The sequence below is a fragment of the Euprymna scolopes genome, chromosome 6, assembly GCF_053919585.1.
Source record: "Euprymna scolopes isolate OS-2025 chromosome 6, ASM5391958v1, whole genome shotgun sequence".
In the NCBI taxonomy this organism is placed as follows: domain Eukaryota; kingdom Metazoa; phylum Mollusca; class Cephalopoda; order Sepiida; family Sepiolidae; genus Euprymna; species Euprymna scolopes.
The window spans coordinates 63,539,990-63,558,165 of record NC_136487.1 but is presented as its reverse complement, the minus strand read 5'-3'; the positions used below and the strand labels follow the sequence as shown (position 1 = coordinate 63,558,165).

At 34.5% G+C, this 18,176-nt stretch overlaps 1 protein-coding gene across 10 annotated transcripts in view; it reads left to right on the top strand.

The window, feature by feature from the left end:
• The window catches only part of LOC145277659 (uncharacterized), a 589,250-nt gene that overhangs the window by 269,626 nt on the left and 301,448 nt on the right, over positions 1 to 18,176 (top strand). For 2 of the 10 annotated variants that reach the window (XM_080129313.1, XM_080129298.1), the window contains exon 1: positions 14,469 to 14,708. The exons of 7 other annotated variants lie outside the window; for them this stretch is intronic. The gene's annotated coding sequence lies outside the window, so the exon portion shown is untranslated. Of the gene's footprint in view, positions 1 to 14,468; positions 14,709 to 18,176 lie in introns of those variants that run through there. One more of the 10 variants, XM_080129299.1, reaches the window with a different exon arrangement.

Here is an 18,176-nt window from a genome sequence, read left to right as displayed (position 1 = left end):
TAAAGAAAATAAACCTAAAATTTTCACATGCCACTGGCTAGGTAGAATTAAATATCGATTTTTCAGAGTAACTGCTATTTGCATCTAGCTTATAAAATCCAACTGACTTTATTTTATTTATTAGATATGTATGCAGGTGCAAAAACTTTTTTTTTATGTTCAATGTGACTACAATTACTTGCTATGTTGATTTTAAGATAAGTAATCTCAACTCAATCTAAAGAGAAAAATGCTTTAGGGATTGTCTGGAATTTCATTTCTACTCAAATATATTTTTACTGACTGTTCTATTCGGGTCCTTTTGACCTGGGTACAATACAGAATACTCAGATTGCAGTAATTGGAGTGGTGATTGTCATTTTATACAAATCTAACTCCGAACTTATCACCAATAACCATATTCTCTTCCGCATTCTTTTAACATGGCTTATGTAAAGAAAGAAGAAAATATTATATTCTCTCTCTCATATATATACATATACAAATACGCATATATATATATATATATATATATATATATATATATATATATATATATATATATATATATATATATATATACATAGGCGGCAAAAAGAACTTGTAATTTTTTCAAAAACTGCAAATTTCAGCTAAATTTAATATAACTGTTTAAACAACATATACCTCATTTGATTGGCTTTGTATTCTTCTATAATTTTACTTGTTCATACTTGACTTTTAATTGAAATATTCTAATGTTCACTAAAACAAATGGCTTCAAATTGAGGAGGCAAAAAGAAAGTCTGCACAATGGAGAATTGTTATTTAAATGTAACTTTAGGACATTAATGCAACACAAATACAACAGGAACACAATGAACTAGTTAATATTTAGCAGCACAACCCTTCTGCAATTTGACAGCCTGCAATATTTTGGGAATTCCTTGAATTAGACTGCAGCAATACTCCGGGGAAAGGGCATCCCACTTTTCTTTATTCTTGTCCAAAGTTCTTCCAAATAATTTTAGCATTGCATCGCTGTGCTTGATGTAATGCCATACGTTTTCGATATGATTGAGGTCTGGAGATTGTACAGGCCAATCCAAACATGGAATATCATGCTCTTCTAGGAACCTCTTGACATTGCCAGCTGTGTGAATGGGAGCATTATCCTGCATAAAGATGGGATTATCATCCAAATTCCGACCAAAGTAAGGTAGAAAATGCTCAGTCTATATATTAATGTACTTGGTCGAATTAATTCGCCCTTGCAAGCGAACTATAGGCCCTGAACCATTGATACAAATAATGCCCCACACCAAAACTGAACCTCCACCACCTTGCAGCGTTGGAACTGAGCACCTAGGATTAAATTCTTCGTCTTTCCTCTGACAGACGTACTGCCTACCATCACTGCCTAGCTTATTGAACTTGCTTTCATCGCTAAAAAGCACTTTTGACCAATATGAAGAGTCATAATCTTCATTGCATCTGACGAAGTCCAGACAGCGCTTTCTGTTCTTTACAGAAATCATTGGCTTGCGTCTTGCAACATATCTTCGCAAATTAAATTCCTTTAATCTGTTCTTGACAGTAAAGAGAATACTTTTTAACAAGATTGCACTTTTGTTGGATTTGGGGAGCCATTTTAAACTGTTTCTTAGGCTGCGGATCTTGATAGCATTGTCTTCCCTCTTAGAAGTAACTCTAGTACGACCAGATTTAGGGGCATCATAAACACTGCTGGTGTTTTGGTGCTTTTGCACAGTCTTTCGTACCGTTTTCTTATCAAATTCCAATCTGTGGGCGATTTCTCGATTGGATAAACCAGAAAGGTGGAGATTAATGAGCTCCTGACGATCACTAAAAGAAAGTCGTGGCATATGGACGAAATGCTACGTAGTATAACCTGGAACAACAACAATTACAATTAGAGATGCTTTGTTGCCTGTTGGTGGATATTTTAAAACTGATTTAGGGGCGATAATTTAAGCTGGTTTTAAGCAAATTTGTTGCTGCGAACGTTCTTTTTGCCTCCTCAATTTGAAGTTTTTTTTTTTTAAATTGACGTGAACACTAGAATGTTTGCATTAAAAGTCAAATATGAACAGGTAAAATTATAGAGGAATAAAAGGCGAATCAAATGAGGTATAGGTTGTTTAAACAGTTACATTAAATTTAGCTTACATTTGCAGTTTTGAAAAAATTACAAGTGCGGACTTTTTTTTTGCCAGCACTGTATGTGTATATATATATATATATATATTTGTAGTCATCGACATACAGTCCTGTTTCATTGTATCACAACTCATCAGTGCTGCTAGACTAGCACCTCTCTCAAGCCAAGGATTGAACCTAGGACCATCGCGTTGACAGTCAGCAGTTCTACTGATCGACCACAGGAGCGGCGCTCATAAATTATCTCGCCAAATGTCTATTTAAACAAACATTTGTCCACTACTTTTACAGTGCTCTAACCGTTTATAAACAAACAATGAGCATCGCATTTTTCAGCCAATTAAGGAGCGGGCGAGATTATTTACGACAGTGCTCTACTAAGAGGGGGGGTTTAAAATATTTGTAGTCATTGTATATATATTTGTAAACAAGCTGATGGTTCAAGCACTGTGCGACGGGAGGGTGTGGATTTAATACACACTCTAGGAGAAATATTTACGGCACTGATTCGTAGCCGAATGGTGAGAGCTGCCGACTGTCAATGCGAGGTTGTAGTTTCAATCCATGGCTAGGTAAAGGTGTTTGTCTAGCCGCACTGATGAGTTGTGATACAGCGAAACAGTACTGTATGTGGATGACAATATATATATATATATGTACATATATATATATATATGCGTATTTGTATATATATATATATATATATATATATATATATATATAACATAATTACGTTGACACACTGGTTCTCATCAGATCACCAAAGTTAAGCAACATTGAGCCTGGCTAGTAGCAGGTAGATAACCATTTGAGAATTCTATACACTGTATGTGTTCTCCGCTTATCTCAGCATTGTTTCCATTCGTCCTGAACCTCCACTTGCCACTGGCATTTAACTATGTCGACTATGGAGAGGTGTAGTTGGAGATTGTGCAACTCTTGCTACAAAAAAATTCCACGCACAGGTGCCCTTATAGTGTGTATCAATATTCTGCCAAGACTGAAGGAAGCCACCATCCATCTGTATATGTATACACTTATATATATGAACGGAAAAAAATTATTTATTGCATCATCAAATGTTTAAAAAACGGGTATAGATTTTATTTTTATTCCATGGAGTTTCGAAAATGTACACTTTTCTAAACAATAACCGCTTTCCAATTTGGCAGGGGTGTCCGACTGTCCCCTAAATGGAATAGTTTTGTTCAACACGTTTTTACTTACTGGTGATTGAAGACTTATGAGACGGGAAGAAAGAAAGTACATATAGACAAGGGAAAGAAAGTATTGATTTGTATAGATACTAGTTGCCTTTGCCGGCTTTACGATTGCTTCTTCGCAATTTTTTTTTTATATGAAACATTAATTTAAAATAAATGTTTTAAATACAAAACAAAATCTTTATCGTTTATTCATATAAACATTAACATTTTGGTGGTTAGATACAAACTTTTAAGCCTTTACCTCCAAATTGTATTTTCAAGTCGCCTTTCAAAAAACAATATTTCCTTATTCTTCCTTATGCCAGCTCTACTAGTCTTCAACGTACTGTTATGTTGTTATATCTAATAAAGGGGGAACATCGTGTGATCGTCTAGTTGTTCTGTCTATTTGTTGTATCTTCATATTTGATTGTTCACATGCTTTTGTGTGTGTGTGTGTGTGTGTGTGTGTGTGTGTGTGTGTGTGTGTGTGTGTGTGTGTGTGGTACATGTATTATTTGGACATACCTTCATGCTCGTCGATGTTGGTCCACCTGAATTCATCTTGTGTCTTGAAGGGGAGACAGGAACCTGTTGGGCGAAGATTCAATCACTCCAAAATGATGAATTGGTTTTATAGTTTTATTCACCCCAGATGTCGATCACAGAAGGATGGAGTGAATCTCTGGCTTGCGTGGTTTCTTCTTGGTCTCATTTCCACACATGTCACCCCCTCCACCAGTGAAAGGGAAGAGATGACTGTTAAGCCGTCCGTTGTCTTCTATGTCAAAACCCAATCTCCCCGATTCAGCTAACCTGATCACGTGACTCACACGCATCCGATCAGCTGACCCTCACTTCCGGTCAACGTGTCTACAATATAATTTACTCACCTCCCTCGATTTCTCTCGATCCATTCTCTAACATTCCTTCCCCCATTATTTATCAAAATGTATGGCGAAGAAGTTTTTACTACCTACTTTCTACTAAGGGAATCCTAAGCTCACCCCACTGGCAAAGGAACTGTCATACAATTATTCAATAAATAATAACATCTAATAAATAAAATAACATCCACAATTAATACCATGTGACACAAATCCTTGCGCCCTCGAAGGTCAACCTCCCTGTGGCCCCATGGCTCCCATCTCGCATCTTAGGATCATGCAGAGATCACGATATCTCGCGTCACACTATAACGTGTTTCCATAAGCACATGACTCCTACAAGATAAAAGAGTTTTCTTATAACATTACGAGATCATTTTCCTATGTCTCCTGCCGAATTACGCATCTGGAGAAAAATCCCACGAAAAAAACGAAACAAAAAAATAAAATTTTCCATGAACATTTCGAAAATTAGAATAAATACCGAATGAACCTTTGACTCTTCCAAAACTTAAGAACTAGTTGACCCCTTATTTAACCCCAGTAGTGTGTCTTTTTTTTTCTATTTCTTACACTGCTTAAATGTGATTTATTTCTCTTTTTTCCCCATTTTATTATTATTATTATTATTATTTATTATTAATTAATTAATTAACAACATGTTCTTACTTTTAAATTAATCATTATTTCAATAAACCCCACAAGGCAAAGATTCACTCTTCCTATCTGCGAAAAAAAAAAATACATGTTAAAGAACAAGAAAAACCTGCACAATACTGATTTGAGAAAACATTAATTACATAAAAATAAAAATAAAAAAATTCCTTATAAGCATTCACAAAGTCTCATCTCACCAAGAATAAAAATTCCAAATAACAAAACACAGATTCGTGGAAACCCAAAATTGTCCACGTCATCAAATTCTGAGGTCGGCTGCATCACCTTTACCATTTCACAGAATATCATCAACAAACATTTTTTAAATAAAAAATCACAGTCGTTTACAAAAAATGCATAGAGATTTAAAATTAAAATACATAGTCGTTTCCAAAAAGAAAAAACCGACTCACTTATAAACTTTCAGACAATCCTTCACAAAACAAAAGTTCAGTAACAAAATAACAGATCGATGGAACTAAAATTGTCCACGTCACCTACTCTAGGGTTTTTTGTTTTTGTTTTTTTAAGAAAAAAAATATCACATTTTAATTGTCTCTTTCCAATGCATGATCTTTGATTATCGACGGTAACCGCATCATAATTTAAAATTAACATCAATAAATGACACCCGATAGTATCATGTATGCTTCTGCTCTAGTTATTTTCTTTTCTTTTCTTTAAATTTTCTTTAAAATTTCAACGTACTCTGATTGAAATGAGAAGCAGGTACTATCTTTCCAAAGTGTCATCCAACGTCTGTTACACGGAGGAAAGGGTTATTTATTTTAGTTTCATTTCCTAAACATCCCCCGTTCTTAGACAATACTTGTGTTTTTTTCTTAATAAAAAAAAACATACATTTAAAATTACATTATACCAATTACAAGCATTTACATCAATGAACAACATTCTTTCCATGCCAGAAAAAAAATTCCTAAGAAAAAAACCGTACAATTAGAGAAAAAAAAATTCACGTTGGCAGAACCTGTCCATTGTTTTTTCACAAAAAGATACCGAGTTTTACCGTCTTAAATTGCAACACTTTAAGTGTGTGTAATTGTGTAACAACCTAATTCATAACAAACATTTTTGATTGACGTGTTTCTCTCTCAATGTGACAGGACATTTCACTCACACTGTAACTAAATTCATATGTTCTAATCTCTTCTATTTCATTTTTTCTTTCTGTTTTAAACATTGACTGTATATTTAAAAGCAACAATTTATCATCTGTATGTCGATCGATATATCTGGGTTTTTTTTTAAATTTCTTCTATTTATTTTTTCTATGCCGTAACATTCTTTTTTCTTTTTTTCTATTTTCACATTGTCTGTATTAATATTTTTTTCTTTTTTCTGTGTTTTCAATTCTCATATTCAAAATCAACAATTCGTTATCCGTATGTCGATCGAGCTATCTGTTTTTTTTTTTCAATTCTTCTTAATTTAGCATATAAATCTATCTATATATAATTTTAATGTGTCTATTTTTCTTTTTTTTCCGTTGTGTCTATATTTTTTTCACCGTGTAACCTCCAAGTTCGATTTTTTTTTTATCTTTTCATCTTTATGTCTAGTGTACAATAGTTTTTTTCGTTGTGTTTATTTATGTATATTTTTTTCTTTTCACCGTGATAACCTCCAGGTTCGATTTTTTTTTGTTTGTTTCCACCCTTGTATGGATGGACTGGTCCATGAACACCAAATTTGTATTTATTGTATAGTTATTATCTAATAAGGGGAATGTCTTAATTAGGGGGACGTTGTGTGATTGTATAGTTGTTCTGTCTATTTGTTGTATCTTCATATTTGATTGTTCATATGCTTTTGTGTGTGTGTGTGTGTGTGTGTGTGGTACATGTATTATTTGGACATACTTTCATGCATCGTCAATGTTGGTCCACCTGAATTAATCTCGTGTCTTGGAGGGGATACGGGAACCTGTTTGGATGAAGATTTAATCACTCCAAAATGATGAATTGGTTTTATAGTTTTATTCACCCCAGATGTCGATCACAGAAGGATGGAGTGAATCTCTGGCTTGCGTGGTTTCTTCTTGGTCTCATTTCCACACATGTCACCCCCTCCACCAGTGAAAGGGAAGAGATGACTGTTAAGCCGTCCGTTGTCTTCTATGTCAAAACCCAATCTCCCCGATTCAGTTAACCTGATCATGTGACTCACACGCATCCGATCAGCTGACCCTCACTTCCGGTCAACGTGTCAACAATATAATTTACTCATCTCCCTCTCTCTCTCTCTCTCTCTCTCTCTCTCTCTCTCTCTCTCTCGATCCATTCTCTAACAGTACAGGTACATGGTTCAAGAAATCAATGAGCCGTTTGTTTAGGTTCATTTGTTAATTTCAAGCTAACCTACATCACATGTGATTAATTAAAAAAAAATTATTTATTGTATAAAAAAATTCTGGCGTTAAAGGGTTAAATGTGTCAAAAAATGCAAAATCAATGTGCCTTTTTACTTACAATTTAGAAATGGATCACAACTTGTTGAAAATTAAATCGACCCTGCCAAAAAGGGAACATTTGAATACAAATGTTAAATATTTGTTCAGAAAATAAAACAACTTTGTGAACGATTTGTCATATTTTAACATTAAAATAATCATTAATTTTTTTTTTAATTACATGTTCACCCCAAACAAGGCACATTGCCACTTTGGTGTAAGGGCTATTATCAGGGACATAAGTTACTGGGATACTATATAGGGAGTTGGGTAGCAAGATGTTGGTTCACGTTACACTTGAACTTCTGCATGTCAGTACAGTTGGGGAAGCATGGACCCGGAATAGAATTCCAAAGTCTAGCGGTTCTGGGGAAGAAACTACTGGACTAGAAAGCTCTCTTACATATAGGGATCTCTCCTGTGTAAGGGTGGGATTTAGCTGCTTGTCAGGTTTGGCGAGGGTATTTACCTCGTGGGGGCACAAGTGCTTGCAGTTCGTCAGAGCATTCACCATTAAAATACTTGCATTAAAAAAAAAATACTGACAAATAATAGCTCTTGGGTTCGACCTTAAAAGACATCAAGTAGTGAGGCCCCATTTGGGGGTTTGGGGAAATCTAGAGTCACTCCTTTGTAACCATTGCTTCCAGGTGCACTGTTGTACATGCTAGTGCGTTTGGTGCTACCAGACTAGGCAGTCTGAAAATACTGGCCAAAAATGCACCAAACATTGATGCTATTGCAAAACTCAATCATGTTCTGCAAAGTAATAATAAAAGCAATAATTTTCTTCTACAAAACAATCAAGCCAGGCATCATAAATGGAGACTTGAAGATATAAAGAATTTGAAGAATAAAAACTTTTCCAAAATTACTGGATTCAGCATTAAGTGGTCTGAAGAGGCTGATATGCTGTAAAACAAAACAACCGAACCAAAACCAACAAATAATAGTTAATAGTTAATAAATAAAAGGTTCTTTTTCAAAACTAATATGCAAATTAGTTAACCATATGACTCGGATTGCATATACATAAACACTATATAAAAAGATAGTGCATCATAAGAAGGTAAGACTTGTATTCTATACGTAGGAAATCAAGTCGAAGAGAAATGCAGATAATGGTTAAAAGTCCAGAATAGTAAATAGTCTAGAAGACTTAAACAAAAAATAAAGACAAAATTATTTATGCCAAACTCGTTAGAATTAAATTCCCTACTTAACAAGTCAATTGTTAAAGTTTATAACACTTTTTCTTTTATAAAATATATATTTTCGACACTCAACATTTAGTGGTAGTCAAGACGAGAAAGCATGTTATCGAGTGTTAACTATTCTGTACTTTTACCCGTTTTATGCACTATACTAACTTAGTGATGGAATACTTCTACAATCTCTTTTCTTCATTACAAATCCCCCTGATCTGTAGATAACAATCGGGGTAGTGAGTTCCATGAGGTTGCCTCCCTTTATTATATAAGCCAGCTGATGCCACTAATGAACTCATAATACCATATGCCTTTATCTTTTGCAAAAGCCCCCTTTATGTGAAGATAAGAATCATAATTTACTGTGCAGAGAGGACGTGACTACCAGTTCAGAAACCGGTCTGTGACTATGTCCTTAGTCACACAACTTTGCTAAATGACCCCAATGACTACAATAATACTTTCAAAATAATTGATCTGATTTCTAACTGTGCTGCACTTAAAAAAAAAAAAGTTATTGGCAAGTTACAGATTAACATTGCAGATATGTTGTAGAAGGTTCTACAAAAACGTTATGGCAAAGTTACGAGTTAATATTGCAGATATGTTTTTTTTTTTTCATAGTTTAAACTGAACTTACAAGTGATATGTTATATATTGGTTATCATTGAAGGCACCATTTACGTTTTCTATATAACATAAGAAGATTCCGTGTGCGTATGATTGTCTCTAATATAAATGGTTGTGTGTTTGATTATCATAAAGGGAATCGTGTGTGTGACATGTAATTTCAGAACCTACCTCTGCTTCTTCAAAACGGACCATCTGGAAATTTTCCCCAGAGGTCCTGCAGAAGTGGAAGTGAAATTGGCTTGTGTGGTTTCTTCTTCACACACGTCAGCGTTCGTCTCCCCCCTCCCCAGTTAAGAGGGGGAGACAACGGAAAAACCGTCCGTCTTCTTCAAAGCCCAAATCAAATCTCACCGGTCGAGCCAACCACGTCACTCATACGTAATTTGGTCAGCTGACCTTCGGTTCTTGTAAACGTGTCTACACTCCACGTTCACTCACCTCTGTCTCTCTGTCTCTCTCTCTCTCTCTGTAACACAAGCACTAAGTATTAATTGTGGAAACCTATGGTTGTGCATGATTTTATTATTCAATTTTCACCCCAAACAAGACACAGTGCCACTTTGAAGTAGGGGGCTACTATAGGGGACATAAGTTACAGGAATATTATGGAGGGGCATGAGCAGCAAGATGTCTGTTCACATTACACTTGAACTTCTGCACCTCAGAACTGTTGGAAAAGCAGAATCACGGAAGGGAGTTCCAAATTCTAGCCGTTTTGGGGGAAGAAACTATTGGAGTAGAAGGCTTTCTTGCACCTAGGGACCTCTACTGTGAATGGGTGAGATTTAGCTGCTTGTCGGGTTTGTTGGGGGTATTTGTGTCGAAGGGGTACAAGTGCTTGTAGTTCTTCAGAGCATTTACCATTAAAATGCTTGTAGAAAAGGCAGAGGGATGCAACATTTCATTGATGGGATAGAGGCTGAAGCTTAGATGACAGTTCAGGGCCTATCAAGTTGGCGACTCTCTTTTGAACTTTGTCCAAGAGTGAGAAACTAGTAGCAGATGCACCAAATGTGACAACAGTACTCCATACATGGGCGAATGTTTACCTTACAGAGGTACAGGATACTTTCAGGCGTAAGAAGCTTTAGTTTACTAGAAATTATCTGCCTTCTAATAAAGTGCCAAATGTGTCCTAGTATGGAATACGGCTGTCACATTTGAGTAGATGCCACCCAGGATTCTCTTTTTAGCCTTGACAGTTCAAAATCAATTTCACAATCTAGTGAGGCGGAGTAATCTCTTTTGTTCTTTACAGCCAAATAGTAGAGAGAGGGGAAAACCCCTCTCTCTACTATTTTGTTATTTCCACAGAAGGTGCTCAACCAAGTCTAGTTTCTCTTCATAAAACATTTACAGCTAGAACTTGTCTTCTTACAGCAACTACAACAAACTTTTGTTTCTTCTTCCATGTACTTAAAGTCAATCAAAATTTTCATGAAGAGAACTTATTTTTAAGAACTTTCTATCTATGGAACACATTCCCACAAAATGGCTTCCCTAAAGACTCCAATATATTTATCTTAAAATCAAATGTCGACACTTGTCATAAGCCGTCCTCATAAATCATCAAATTTGATTAATTCTATTCTTTATTTTCAGTCCTCTCAGAATATTCATCATCATTCAACTCACAAGACATCCATCTCATTAAGATTATTATTTAGAAGCCCATTTTTGTGAACTATGTTGTATTTTTACCAAACAATTCAAATAAAAGATGCCGTAATAACTGAACGTAACTTGAAAATCATGTAATTACTACATATTTAAGCTTCCCTCTATGGGTTGAACACTGTCGTAAATGTATCTCAACCGCTACTTAAAATAGCTATAAAGTGAGGCTCACTATGTGTTTGTAAATAAACAAGCAGCTCGATCACTGTAAAAGCTGTGGGCGAGTGTTTATTTAAATGAACATTTGATGACGTCATTTGCAAGCAGTAATCCTGTGGCCCGGTGGGTAGAATTGCCGACTATCAATGCAATGGCTGTAGGTTTAATCCCCAGTTAGGGAAAGGTGCTAGCTGCACTGATGAGTTATGCTACAACGAAACAGTATTGTATGTGGATGACTATATATACATATATATTACTGCCAATAATATTTTGTAAAACTTATAATCACAGGTTTCCATACCAGTTGATTGTTAGATAATTTTATTCTGAAGAGTGTATATATATATATATATACATATATATATATATATATACATATATATATATATATATATATAAATTACAATTAAAGTTACCAAAATGATCTAAGATGGTAAAACTAAAATATATTATAAATATTAAAAACTATTATAAAGAATATTAAGGACTATCCACTTATTAAGTGTTTTCTTTTCAGATTAAATATGTTTTGAACTCTTTTTAAAAGTGTTTTTAACATTTTTTATTAACTATTTGCTCTTATATATATATGATACTTGTGCTGTTTACGGACTGCTGTTTTTTTAGATAGGGTTTTCAAATTAAATCTATTTTTCATGGTATTTTTTGTTTATTAAATTGTTAGGCGAAAGAACAGAACAGAACAGCTTACAAAGCCCTGTCCATGTTAATAATGGCTTTCTAAATGATAATGTTATTTCAGCGCGGTTCATAAACTGCACAAATACCAAAAATAGCCCGATCCCTGTACTGCAAAAGTGTGTGTGTGTCTATAATATAAAGCTGAACGTGTGTGTGTGTGTGTGTGTGTGTGTTTGGTCACGAATAGGCTCCTATATGGTTGACTATTTTAAAAAACTGATTACATTTAATGATAGATGTATCGAGGATCAGGAATGGGTATGTTTGATCTGGCAGAACGGCGGTTCATAAAAATTGTGGGGTCTGCGTTCGCACCTGGCCTCCAAAGTATGGAAATAAAAACGGAAAAATATAAGGTTTACAAGTGTTTTTGATATAGATGTACATAAGAATACTTTGATAAGTATGTTTTAACTTAAATAGTAATAAAATTGTGGGGTCTACGTTCGCGCCTGTACTCCATGGAAATAGGGCATAAACTTTAATAAAGAATAAAGACTTTTCATATCTATTTGCGTAAGTATACTTTGATAATTATGTTTCCGTTTGAAGAAATATGGCATAATAAAATTATTGGGTGTTCGTTCGCGTCTACCTCCATAGAATGTAAATATGTTACAAAGTTTAACAAGGTCTTTTAAAAGGGGTGAGGGTCTACAATATCACCTTAACTTTAATCTTAATTCACGTTAGCTTTTATTTATTTTTTTGAGTTGAATCATATTGTGTCGAATAAATTCACCTCATAAATTCACGTTCTTATTATAGTGAAAGCAAAAAAAAAAAAAATCGGAACTTTAGACAATTCTCGACACAAATTTTGCATAAATCTTTTTTTTCCTTCTCCACTTGCACGTGGAACTCTTTCGAATATAGATAAATAGATAAATAATAAAAAATATGAACGTTACTTATTATCGTGTCAAAAAAAAGGAAAAACTCCTGCTCAGGTGATTACGTGTCTCTTTAAAAACATTTACATAACCTTTTTATTTAACCTTTTTTATTTTTATTTATATATCTGTTTAAGCTTTTTTTTGTCAGTGTACTAGAAGGAATTCAGTTGATTACAACCCTTTCTGCGTGTTCTTTACATTACAATAGTACAACCCTGAATCCGACGGCGCAATACTACACCGTTCAATACTGTAAAACTGAAATGAAGCTGTTCTGTTTGAAAAGGGCGCCATTTTCTTCATATTCATATTTATATCGATTCTTTGCTTTAAAAAACTAAAGTAATTACGTGTTTACTTTTTTAATATTCCAATTTGCTGTTTTGGATTATTTTACTAAAGTAAGTAAAGCTTCATTATTTTTCAAAACTGTTTTTGTTTCTTTGTTTTTCGATATTTGGTCGATATTATTTAGTAAAAGTGTTTAGCAGAAAAGCCAACAAATGACTACCCGAAAAAATAAATATACAAGAAATAAATGTTACCATAGTCAATAAAAGTTCAGTTCATGTTTTTTTTTAAATAGTTTTTAATGCTCTTTACTTTAAATAATTTCAGCGAACCGAAATTAAAACGAAATTTGAGGCGATAACTACTTAAATGAATTTTTATATAAACTACACATGCCATAATCGAATATTCCTCAAGCACAAAATAACGGAAAACATTAAAATATGTTTATAAATATTCCTTACGTTGACGGAACTCTCTTAAATTGTTAACACAGAATGCTCAGGTGCCCCTCCTTCAAATTGAAAACGGGGCTCCCCATTTCAAAGTCGCTGCCATTTTGATTGTTTTAAAACCGGTTCGTAAAAAAAATTTTTTTTGTTTTTTACAAACTACTTAAAAATACAAACCAATGAACCTTTTATTGACTATGGTAACATTTATTTCTTGTATATTTATAAGATTTTCTCTTTGTACGGAAACATCATTTTGTTGGTCACTCTTGGCTACGAATGGAAACAAAGTTGATATAAAAAAAATATATTTTCGCGAAAATTATCTTTACTTTCATCATATTTTGCTTAGGGTAAAATTTTTGAGTATCAAAATTTATCTCTTTACAACCCTCTCCTTTTCATAACCTATCATACTTTCATTAATCACAGTCCATTTTCTGTAGGCTGTTTTTTAACCTAGTCAACACGACGGGTACTTCTGCTAGTATATATATATATATATATATATATATATATATATATATATATATGTATATATATATACATTGGCTCTTTCAAGTCAAACCGCGAGGAAAAGGGGAGGGAATAAAAGTAGAAATCTATAGACCCGAGATCCCATACGTGAAGTTAACGAAAAACTTCTTAGTTGATTTGATGGTGGCTAGTGATAAAAAGACGTTGGTAAACGGTTGTTGCGGGGTGCGGTTCGGCTTAGACACCTACCCCACTCGATTATTTTCGTGGGGGGTATGGAGAGGGATAGGACAGCAGCCAAAAATAGTAAGTTGTAAAGAAAGCCGCGCCGGATTTTTTTTTTTTTTTCTCGTATAAATGACGTATGCCTACGGAGTTGGGTGTTTTGCATCGAGCGTGAGTAATACCAAGAAGACGAAAAAGACGAAGAGGAAGAAACACGTGGATTCGGCCAAAAAAGTAAAGCATGGTTCGCCAAAAATGGTTGGTGTAGTACTCTACGCAACAGGCACAACAAATACATGATACACATCCCCCCTTTCTTTTTCTTTTCATTCTTTTTTTTTCTTCTTTCTTTTCCAACTCGCAGTTTCACAACTAGTAGTAATCGAGGAGAGAGAGAGAGAGAGAGAATTGGTGTTTTGTGTCAGTTTTCCTAAACTTACAAACTATTATTAGGCTTGGTTGTAATTGTAGGAGATTCGTTTTGTTGTTGTTGTTTTGTAGAACACGTTTTTCTGTTGTTTTCTGAGCGCAACCAGACCTTGGCATTATTCTGCTCTCCAGTTCTTGGTCAAGAAGGACGATGCCGGCCAAAACGTTGGCTATTATTTTTACTTAACAAAATTATCGGTAAGTGAAGCGTTATCTACTTGAAGCTCACCATCTATTTGCAAAATTAGTTAAGTGTACCCTAGGCATTCCTCGTTATCAACTAGATTTTTGTTCTTGTACAGAATTCAACCTAATTTTTAAAAAGGGGGACTGAATCCACAAAGGTATGAAAAGTTGTCAAAAATCAAATGTATAGCAAATTAATGTTATCAAATGCAAGGTAAGTTACTTTTCTACCTAACTGGATAAGTTTTTAGTGTTTTTATTTAATGTATAATGTTTATACAATTCGAAAAACAAGTACTGCTGAGCGCTACGTGAAAACAAGAAAAATGGTTACGATGTGTCTTACATCTTTAAAGTCTCAACAATGATTGTAAAAAGAAAATTAAACAAAATGGTGGTAGAAAACCATCCAATAAATGTTACCGTGACATTTATTGCGTCGGTTTCTGCCACCATTTTGTTCAATTTTTTTTATTTTCACGTCATTGTCGAGACTTCAAAGATGTAAGAGACATCGCGGTCATTTTTTTCTTGTTCTCACGTAACGCTCAACACTACTTGTTTTTCGAACCCAACGAAGATTTTACATTAAATAAAAACGCTAAAAATTATTCAGTTAGGTAGAAAAGTAATTTATTTTGCCTTGTTTGTTTTTTAGCATTTTTCTGTGGCTCTATGGATTGTACTCCCCCCCATAACACAAACACAGAATAAAAATTATGGTATACGTATTCGTTACAGAACAAAAACATATTCCAAAAACCACGTAAATTGATATAGTAGTTTGTATTTTTATATATAGGAAATCATTGTTTTTTTGTTTTTTTTAACGATTGGTACTAGTGCACTTATTGATCCGTGCTGAAATAATAATGTTATAATTTAAAAAGCCATTCTTAACATGGGGAGGGGAGGGTGTGTTGTATCTATTCTGTACTTTAACCTTACAATTGAATTAAAAAAACATATCATAAAACTTTAATTAAACTTGGAAATACGATTTTAAAAAATAGCGCGGATCAGTAAGTGCATTAGCACCTAACGATTTTTAGTGATTAATAGTATTTTATAGCCATTAGGAATGCTGATTTTAAATATCTCCGGAGTTTGAATTGTCTCGATTTATTTATCAAATATTGCGATTTAATGTACACCGTCCCCCTCCCGCCCTTCATCATAAAATTTGATTTTCTCAGATAAAAACTACTTGATCGAATTACTAAACATAATCGTTAAAAATCGTAAATTTGATTTTCTTAGTAATTGTCTGTATTTTTTAGATGAGGTGTTTTCGTTTATTGAGATTGTCGGACTGACTTCCTCATCTTGGTTGTTATAGTCACAACGTTTCGGCCGTTTTGCCCTCCGGCCGTCATCAGGTGTTTTGTATCGAACTGGGGAACCGTTTGTTAGGAGTCTCGAACCCAACCCTTTATTATTATTACGGGGGTACCGTGTTCGGACTCCAGCTAGGAGGCTCTGTGACAGTGGGACATAGTTGCTGATTCTCTGTCCTAGTGACATATGGCCGAGTGGTCCTAGACGTTGTATCAAAGTTTAAAGTTACCCAAAGGTGCTGAGTTCAATCCTGAACGAAGGCAGTGAAAAGTAACATTCAAAACAGAATCAGCAACTATGTCCCAGAGCCTAGCTGGAGTCCGAACACGGTACCCCCGTAATAATAATAAAGGGTTGGGTTCGAGACTCCTAACAAACGGTTCCCAAGTTCGATACAAAACACCTGATGAAGGCCGGAGGGCAAAACGGCCGAAACGTTGTGATTATAACAACCAAGATGAGGAAGTCAAGTCAGTCCGACAATCTCAATTGATTTTCTTACAGTATTTTTTTTTTTTTTTTTTTTTTTTTTTTTAAACTATCATTTTTTATGTTCAATCTGAGGGTCTCGACACTTGGATTTTTACCCCTCAATTTTCAACATAAATGACAGATTCTAGTACAAGTCCAGAATTCAACCTAATTAAAAACCGAAAAATAGAGAAGTATCTTTATACTACAGCATACCCGTCACGAAACGAAAATGTCATCTTTCAAAAAATCACGTAAATTGTCTTTGTTTTTTTTTTTTACTTTCTTTCCACCTCAGCACAGCATCCACCATTAATTTGACGACGTGTGTTTTCGGGTATGCTGAAATGAATATCACATTCAAATTTGGCGAAGACAAGTAGTTTTCTGGATATTAAGACGTTTATTATTATACAATGCTGTGAAAGTGCACTTGGGAACACCCGAAGATGGTCAATGTGCACTAGTTGTCCAACCTGCAAAGAGTGTTTATTCCAAAAGCCGTTCTTAGGTTATGGGTGATTATTCCGAAAGGCATTTTCTTATTTTCAACCTCCCCATAATCAACTTCTTAAAGGTAAATCTTTGGGTGGTCGTCCGCGACCAGTGCGACTGCGGCAGTGCACTTTCACCTCCAATGTAATTATGTTTTTACCGGAGGCCATGTTTTCTCCCACCTGAAAAGTACTAATGAATGCGCACGCGTGTTACAAAACAACCCCTCCTCCCCATGTTAAGAAGTAATACATTGGAAAAATTGTCTTAATATACAAGAAAACTACTTGTCAGCGCTAAATTTAAATGTGATATTCGTTTTTCACAGACCCGAACATTTTTACAAAAAGAGAGACAACTCAATTTAAACTACCGAGACTCTAAAATCAGTCTTGTAATAGCTACGATTAATCACTAAAAATCGCAACAAAAAATGATTTTCTCTACATATAACAAAAAGATTAATTGATCAATTTACGTGATTTTTGGAATATGATATTTTTGTTCCATAACGGGAACATACATCATAAAACATTTTTTTCTGTATTTTGTGTGTGTGTGTGTGTGTGTGTGTGTGTGTGTGTGTGTGTTTTTTAATTGGACCCTGAACTGGCACCCAATTGTTTTCAGTTCGAACTTGCAACAACCGGATCGATAAAAGCGCACGATAATTCCAGAAAAGCGGCCATTACACCGGCTAAAATAATATTACGTGATCTAGCGTTTTACGCGCCAGAATTTTGTATCAGATTATGATTATGCAGTTAAAATTAATTTAGCATTATGTACGAAATCTGAAGATAAACGCTTTTTGCACGAGTAAATATGCTAGTGTTATCGGCTCATTTCCTAGATTACTAAACAAGTAATTGGAGCAACGTTAATCGCTAAAAAAACGGAAACAGAAGTACGTTTGTATGAAAACAAGTAAAGTATTTTAGTGACTTTGATAAAAATAATTTTTATAACTCACTAAAGAGAAAACAAATTTTTTATGCTATTTGTGCAGTTTACGGACCGTGCTGAAATAATACCGTCATTTTTAACATGGTAAGGGAGAATTTTTATTCCCAATTTTACCTAACAATTGGGTGGTGGTGGTGGTGGTCAACACAACACGGACTGACGATCTGAGTCCCAAGTTCGAATCCAGTTCGTTCCACAAAAATCACTTTC